The sequence below is a fragment of the Biomphalaria glabrata genome, chromosome 14 (genome assembly GCF_947242115.1).
Source record: "Biomphalaria glabrata chromosome 14, xgBioGlab47.1, whole genome shotgun sequence".
Taxonomy (NCBI): domain Eukaryota; kingdom Metazoa; phylum Mollusca; class Gastropoda; family Planorbidae; genus Biomphalaria; species Biomphalaria glabrata.
In genome coordinates this window covers 31,894,076-31,900,943 of record NC_074724.1, presented here as the reverse complement: position 1 = coordinate 31,900,943, position 6,868 = coordinate 31,894,076, and the positions used below count along the sequence as shown (strand labels likewise).

The window sequence follows — 6,868 nt, the reverse complement described above, 5'->3', positions numbered from 1 at the left end:
GGGTTGCCTGAATCAGCCAGGAAAACCAACGACTTAGCAGAGTTTAAGTCATTGATTAACAATTCATGACTAGATTGACACATGCAATGCGTAGGACGTAATTATCTTCTTCTTTTTTGTCTGTGATATATAAGATAAGAAGAAGATGAGTTCTAGATCTAGATCTAGAAGCAATACACGAAAGTTGGTTAGAACATTCACTCACAACGCAGGTTAAAACTACCCTCCTTTTCACCGGTAGGCTACACGATTTAAACAAAAAATACCTAGAACAGTACAACACTTTCATAAATGAAAAAAAAAAAATAGCATGAAATAGACCTAGGTTGACAATGATTCCTCCCTCTCCAAGGCCCCATTCCAATTAAGACAACTGATCAGCAATTAAAACACTACGTACTTATAATCTGCTTACATTAGCTCCACCCACTTCAAAACTAATTTCAAAGACGTAAACTTGTTTATTGTTTATTTTTTGAAAGCCGTCGGACACTAGATCATACTCCTAATTACCATGTCTCTGTGACCTCTACGCGGCCAGCCAATCAGCCGCAAGCATTTCTATGGGTCACAATTTTCCATTCAAGCCTTGCTCGCAACGTCTGCTTTTATGAGACCTACCTATAAAAATATTCCAAACGTAATTTTGGAGCACACTTGTTTTATTTCTTCATATAAAAATATTTGCAGACGATTAAGGTCGAGCTTAAGATTTATGTTTTATTCATTGTGTGTAAGGTAAGAAAATAATGCATCTCATGAAACTTTCGAATTCTTTCCTCCTTAGGTGTTTTATAATTTTTGCACTTACTGTGTTTTTAAAAATGCGAAAGTATGTTTTTTTTTTCTTCGCAATACTCTCCGAATTATTATTATTATTATGTTAGAAACGAACGAGTATTCATTCTCTGGCACTGCCAGGGGTCGAGCTTCGTTAGAGAGAAACAAAATTCATTGTAGTCCTTTTAACAGAGTTATTTTTATTATCTAGGAACTAGAAAGTGGAAGCGGAAGAAGTATTATGATTAAAAGCTTGTCATCATTAACCCACATGTAAGATACTCAACAATTTGTAAATCTTATGAAATGAGTGTCTACTAATATAAATTAGGTTACTGTTAACCTGTAAGGTTATACCAATTAAGTTGACCCATTAAGCTTGAGTTATTGAGCATTTGTGATTACATTTGAGAGGTGTAATACCAAAACGAAAAATAAATAATAATAATAATAATAAAATAAAGAACAGCAAACAAACGCATGTTTACAATTTTTATTTCGATGTATGGTAAAAATATATTTTTAAAATGTTACTTATAACTGATAGGGGGGGCGCGCTTTTAAGCGCTTGGCTTCCGAAACTTTGCGGACCTGGGTTCCAATCTCGGTGAAGACTGGGATTTTGAATTTAGGGATTTTTTAGGGCGCCCCTGAGTCCACCCAACTCTAATGAGTTTAGTTTGGGAAGGTATAGGTGGTTAGTCGTTGTGCTGGACGCATTACACCCTGCTCGTTAACCGTTGGCCATAGAAACAGATGACATATTACCTTTACATCATCTATCACATAGATTGCAGCTGGGGTTGTGATGGCGGAGTGGTAAAGCGCTTGGTTTCCAAACCGAAGAGTCTTCGGTTCCAATCCCGATGAAGACTGAGATTTTCAATTTCGGGATTATCAGGGCGCCCCTGAGTCCACCCAGCTCTAACGGGTACCTGACATTAGTTGGGGAAAAGTAAAGGCGATTGGTCCTTGTGCTGGCTACATGGTACCCTCGTAAACCGTAGGCCACATAAACAGATAACGTTTAAATCAACTGCTCCATAGATCACAAGGGTCTATAAATAGCAGTTACAATAAAGATAATGATGAACAGCAATGTCCCAGGGCGAGTTGATCATTTGAGGCAGCCTCCCCTGTGGAACGGCGAGGCTTAGTTTTCAACCTGGGGTTAGTGACACTGTTGAATGCTGATCTTTGGTATACATGCGCATTCTATTTGCTTATTCACAGAACTCCCAGAGAACATGGAAAGGAAATGCAGTTTTTTTTCTCATGCTGTTAGCCTACCCTCTTCCGCTAAGGGGCGTTTCCACAGGGGTGGGGGGTCACGATAAGGGGCGTTTCCACAGGTGCGTCACAGGTTAGAACAGCCGGAATCTCTTAATCATCAGATAATTGAACTCACCACCCAACTGCAAGTCAAAAACAACAACAACAATAGTTTTTACAATACCTCTATTCAACTCGTAACTTCGTGGAAACGTCTAGGTGGGTGGGTGTGTGGAGCCTGGACACGGATCTCCAAAAACTGCTTAAAACGATTTTCCTAGAAATGTCACAGTTGATGTATATTGCTGAGATAATAATTCCTAGCTCGTCTTTCCACACTCTAGTTTAACCTTATAATTTTTTAAAAGTAAAAAAAAATTTTTGTAAAGTATATAAATTTATATTTGGCTATAGAACGTTCAATTGGTTTTGAACGTAACATTTATAAGTAATGAAACGAAAAACAATCTCTCTAAAAATTGTATGAACGAGGTATTCGCTTTCTTTTTAAAAAAGTATTTTTAATGTTTTTCTTGTTACGCACTTTGCCACGCCTCTGGAATGATGTAATTAGTTCAGCCTTACTTTACGGTGTAAGACCATGCTATTATTAGTTTATCACGTTGACTAAGAAGTTCCCTTTTCATTATAAATGAATATTTAGTTTCTTAGTTACCATTGTTTTACAAATGTCTGACTTTCGTAGAAGATGTCTATATATACTTAAGTTTTTATTAGATATATGAGTCATAAAAAAACCCCGCTTAGTTCTACATTTGATTTTTCTTTTTCTTAATTCATTTTTCTTTGGTCCTTCCTTTTTTTTATTACTTTCATTCTTCCTTTTTTTTTTACTTTCTTATTTCTTTATTTTCTTTCTTTCTTTTTTTCTTTCTTTCTTTCTGTTTTCCTTTCTTTCTTTTTTTCTTTTTTTCTTTTCCTTCTTTCTTTCTTTCTGTTTTCCTTTCTTTCTTTTCTTTCTTTCTGTTTTCCTTTCTTTCTTTTCTTTCTTTCTGTTTTCCTTTCTTTCTTTTTTTTCTGTCTGTTTTCCTTTCTTTCTTTCTTTTCTTTCTCTCTTTCTTTTTTGTCTTTTTTTCTTTTTTCTTTCTTTCTTTCTGTTTTCCTTTCTTTCTTTTTCTTTCTTTCTTTCTTTCTTTCTTTTCCTTCTTTCTTTCTTTCTGTTTTTCTTTCTTTTCTTTTCTTTCTTTTTTCCTTATTTCTTTCTTTCTTTCTTTTTTTGTCTTTTTTTTTGTTACTTCTTTTTTCTTTCTTTCTTTCTTTCTTTTTTTGTCGTTTTTTTTTCTTTCTTTCTTTCTTCTTTTTTTCTTTCTTTTTTTCCGTCCTTCTTTCTTTTTTTTCTTTTTTTTCCTTCTTTATTTCTTTTTTTTTTCTTTGTTTCTTTCATTCCTCCCGTCCTTTGCTCTTCTTTTTTCATTTGAAAGTTTTGAAAGGAAAAGAGAAGTGCAGCTCGCCCCCCCCCCTCTTCTTTTTTTAAAAATGATAGTTTCTGGGTTGTTGTTTTTTTTTGGGTCTTCTACTTCCGCACATTTTGGTTTCAAGTAAACTCGATGCATCTCTACACTTTTTCCACACAAGTGACAAGTTAGAGTGTTTTTTAAATCTCTCGCCTAAGCCTAGTTATAAGTAGTTATAAGTAGGATGTTATAAAATCATCTACTGTATTCATATACTGTACTCTCATGAACCTACCATGCCCTATGTATAATGTTGTCGTAACAAAATGTTTAATCCAAAGACGTTCAAATCTCACTATGGTTTGGTCAACGTCTCTCTCGTGCATTCTCTGTTCGTCTCTGTATTCGTCAACCTATCTCTAGCGCTTACATTCTCTAGCGCTTACATTCTCTAGTCCTTACATTCTCTAGTCCTTACATTCTCTAGCGCTTACATTCTCTAGTCCTTACATTCTATAAGGCTTACATTCTCTAGTTCTTACATTCTCTAGTCCTTACATTCTCTAGTCCTTACATTCACTAGCGCTTACATTCTCTAGTCCTTACATTCACTAGTCCTCACATTCTCTAGTCCTTACATTCTCTAGTCCTTACATTCTCTAGTCCTTACATTATCTAGTCCTTACATTCTCTAGCGCTTACATTCACTAGTCCTTACTTTCTCTAGTCCTTACATTCTCTAGTCCTTACATTCTCTAGCGCTTACATTCTCTAGTCCTTAAATCCACTATTCCTTACATTCTCTAGCCCTTACATTCACTATTCCTTACATTCTCTAGTCCTTACATTCTCTAGTGCTTACATTCTCTAGTCCTTACATTCTCTAGCGCTTACATTCTCTAGTCCTTAAATCCACTATTCCTTACATTCTCTAGCCCTTACATTCACTATTCCTTACATTCTCTAGTCCTTACATTCTCTAGTGCTTACATTCTCTAGTCCTTACATTCTCTAGCGCTTACAATGTCTATCTTCGTATATCCGTGTTTTGTATATGTTTTTTTCACTTTCTGTCTATTTCACTCTGTCTCCCTTTATGTAGCGCTTCCACTCTCTCTCTCTCTCTCTGTCGCTCTCTCTCGCACTCTGACTCTCTCTCTTTTTATCTGTCTGCCTATCTTTCTTTGTCTCTCTGTTTCATCTCTATGTCTCTGTCGCTCTCTGTCTATCTCTTAGTTTGTCTTTCTCTCTTTCTCTCTCTTTGTCTCTCTGTGTGTCTCTCTCTCTTGTTTACATCCGGCTCCTCCCTCTGTCTCTTGTATATATTTCTGTCTCTCTCTCTGACAGTCCTCTCGTCTTCTCCTCTCCTTTCATGCTAACATTCGCTCCGCCAGTCTCTCCTACTTACTCTCTCACATCCTCTCTCTCTCTCTCTCTCTCTCCTTCTAAATTTCTTACTGCACTTGTTGTCTCTGTCTCTTTCTCTTTGTTTTTATATTCGTTCAGCTGTGACACAAGTATAAAAAAAACATGCACAGATTTAGGTTGCACTATTGTCACCACATAAACTTCCGCATAAGACAGGTGGGAAGGGATGTCTAGCCTGGGCCAGTAGGGTGAGAACGGTAAAAGAGTCACTTCTCTGAAACCAACCCATTAAAATAATTTATCAAGACGCGTAGCGATCATGGGCGTAGCCATGGGGGATGGGGTTCAGCTCCCCCCTCCGAAATGAAATCCCCCCCAGCAGGGGGGGGGGCTAGGAATTTAGAGACTGATTTTTTGCTTTAATTCTATTTATTTTAGGTGAGATTTTAATACTAAACCATCACTTGCCCTTGAGTTTAAAACCCACTACCAGGGGGTTTTGCAGTCAAATTCCCCTCTTCTATAAAACAAACCCCCCCAAAAAAAAAGAATGCGACAATCCGCAAAGTCCAAAAGCATAGCTAAGGAAGATTTTAAAAACCCCTCTGAAATTTACGATAAAACCCCCTCTACAATATAAGACTATCCATACATCAGTCACCTGATTCTATGAGCCAAGACGGATTTTGTGTTTAAAAACCTACAGCGGGGTTTGAAGCTAAAAAAATACTTCAATATAAAAAAAAATAAAATTACACACTCAAAATGCTATGATAATAGCCATAGGGGGTTTTGAGTTTAAACCTTCATTAAGCGCGTTTGAAGCTAAAAAAATACCTCTTCAAGATAAAAAAATAGCAAACTACACACTCAAAATTCTATGAGCGTAGCCAAGCCAAGGGAGGTTTTGAGTTTAAACCACCTCCTCCAGAGGGCTTTTTTTTCAAAGTTTAAAATACCCCCTGATGGTTTTGAGTTTAAATACCCCCATACCAAGAGTTTTGAGGTTGAAAACCTCTCTCTTCAATTTTATTCTAAAGCTAACTACAGTCACCAAATTCTATGACCGTAGCTAATTAAAAAAAAAAAACAAAAACAAAAAAACACACATTTTCTAGTTTAACCCACTCCCCCCCCCCCCAAAATGATTTTGACGATAAAACTTCCTTTTCGATATAAAATCAAAAGCAAACTACAGTCACCTAATTCCAAGAGCGTAGCCATAGAGGTTACACATTTATACCAGTGGCTGGGTTCCATTAATAAAGTGCAGTAAATGGTCATCTGTCGAAATTGAAAAAAATCTAAATGTGGCTCAACAAAGATGTCTAAGACGGATTTTAGGAGTCAGTTATAGAGATCGGGTCTCAATCAAGGAAATCCTATGCCGAACTGGGAGTCTACCCCTTAGTTGTGACATAGCGTCGCATGAGGTTTGCCGGACATGTTCTCCGACAAAACGAATTACACATAATAAGAGTTGCGATGACATGGAGGCCATTACGAGGAAATCGCAAACAGGAACATCCTAGAACAACTTGGCGCTACACTTTCATGGAGGTCCTCAAAGCAGGTGGGAAGAGGCTTCAGACATTGCCAGTGACAGATTTTTGTGGAAGCAGCTTTCCACCCAATGCGCCGAACGATGCGGGACGATTTAAGTCAGTAAGAATAGTACATAAGGTTTTTAAAATACACGTTTTTGATAGCATGATAATGCACTGTACATACCTCAAAATATTGTTGTGCTTTTAATACCGGAAATAGTGTTTAACAAAAAACAATCTGGATTAAGCCTTTACGTAGTTCCAGTGAAATGTATGCCTCACTTGCTTGTTTAATAAATGAGATGATTATTATGTCGTTAACTGCGCATTAGTAGTGTATCGAAGAGTGGGCAAAACAGTCTGGGTGAGCAAAGGGTAGGTGGACGCGATTCTCCAAAACGACTCCCACGATTTTTCTAGAAATTTGACAGTTGATGTAGGTCTATATCGTTAAGAAAAGAATTAGTAGCTCGTTGACAACAATGG

At 37.0% G+C, this 6,868-nt stretch overlaps 1 protein-coding gene across 4 annotated transcripts in view; it reads left to right on the top strand.

Annotated features, from left to right (window-relative positions):
- Positions 1–578: 578 nt before the first annotated feature.
- LOC106075719 (bestrophin-4-like) overlaps positions 579–6,868 on the top strand; it is a 45,683-nt gene continuing 39,393 nt past the window's right edge. For all 4 annotated transcript variants that reach the window (XM_056010496.1, XM_056010497.1, XM_056010495.1 and 1 more), the window contains exon 1: positions 579–738. The gene's annotated coding sequence lies outside the window, so the exon portion shown is untranslated. The remainder of the gene's footprint in view (positions 739–6,868) is intronic.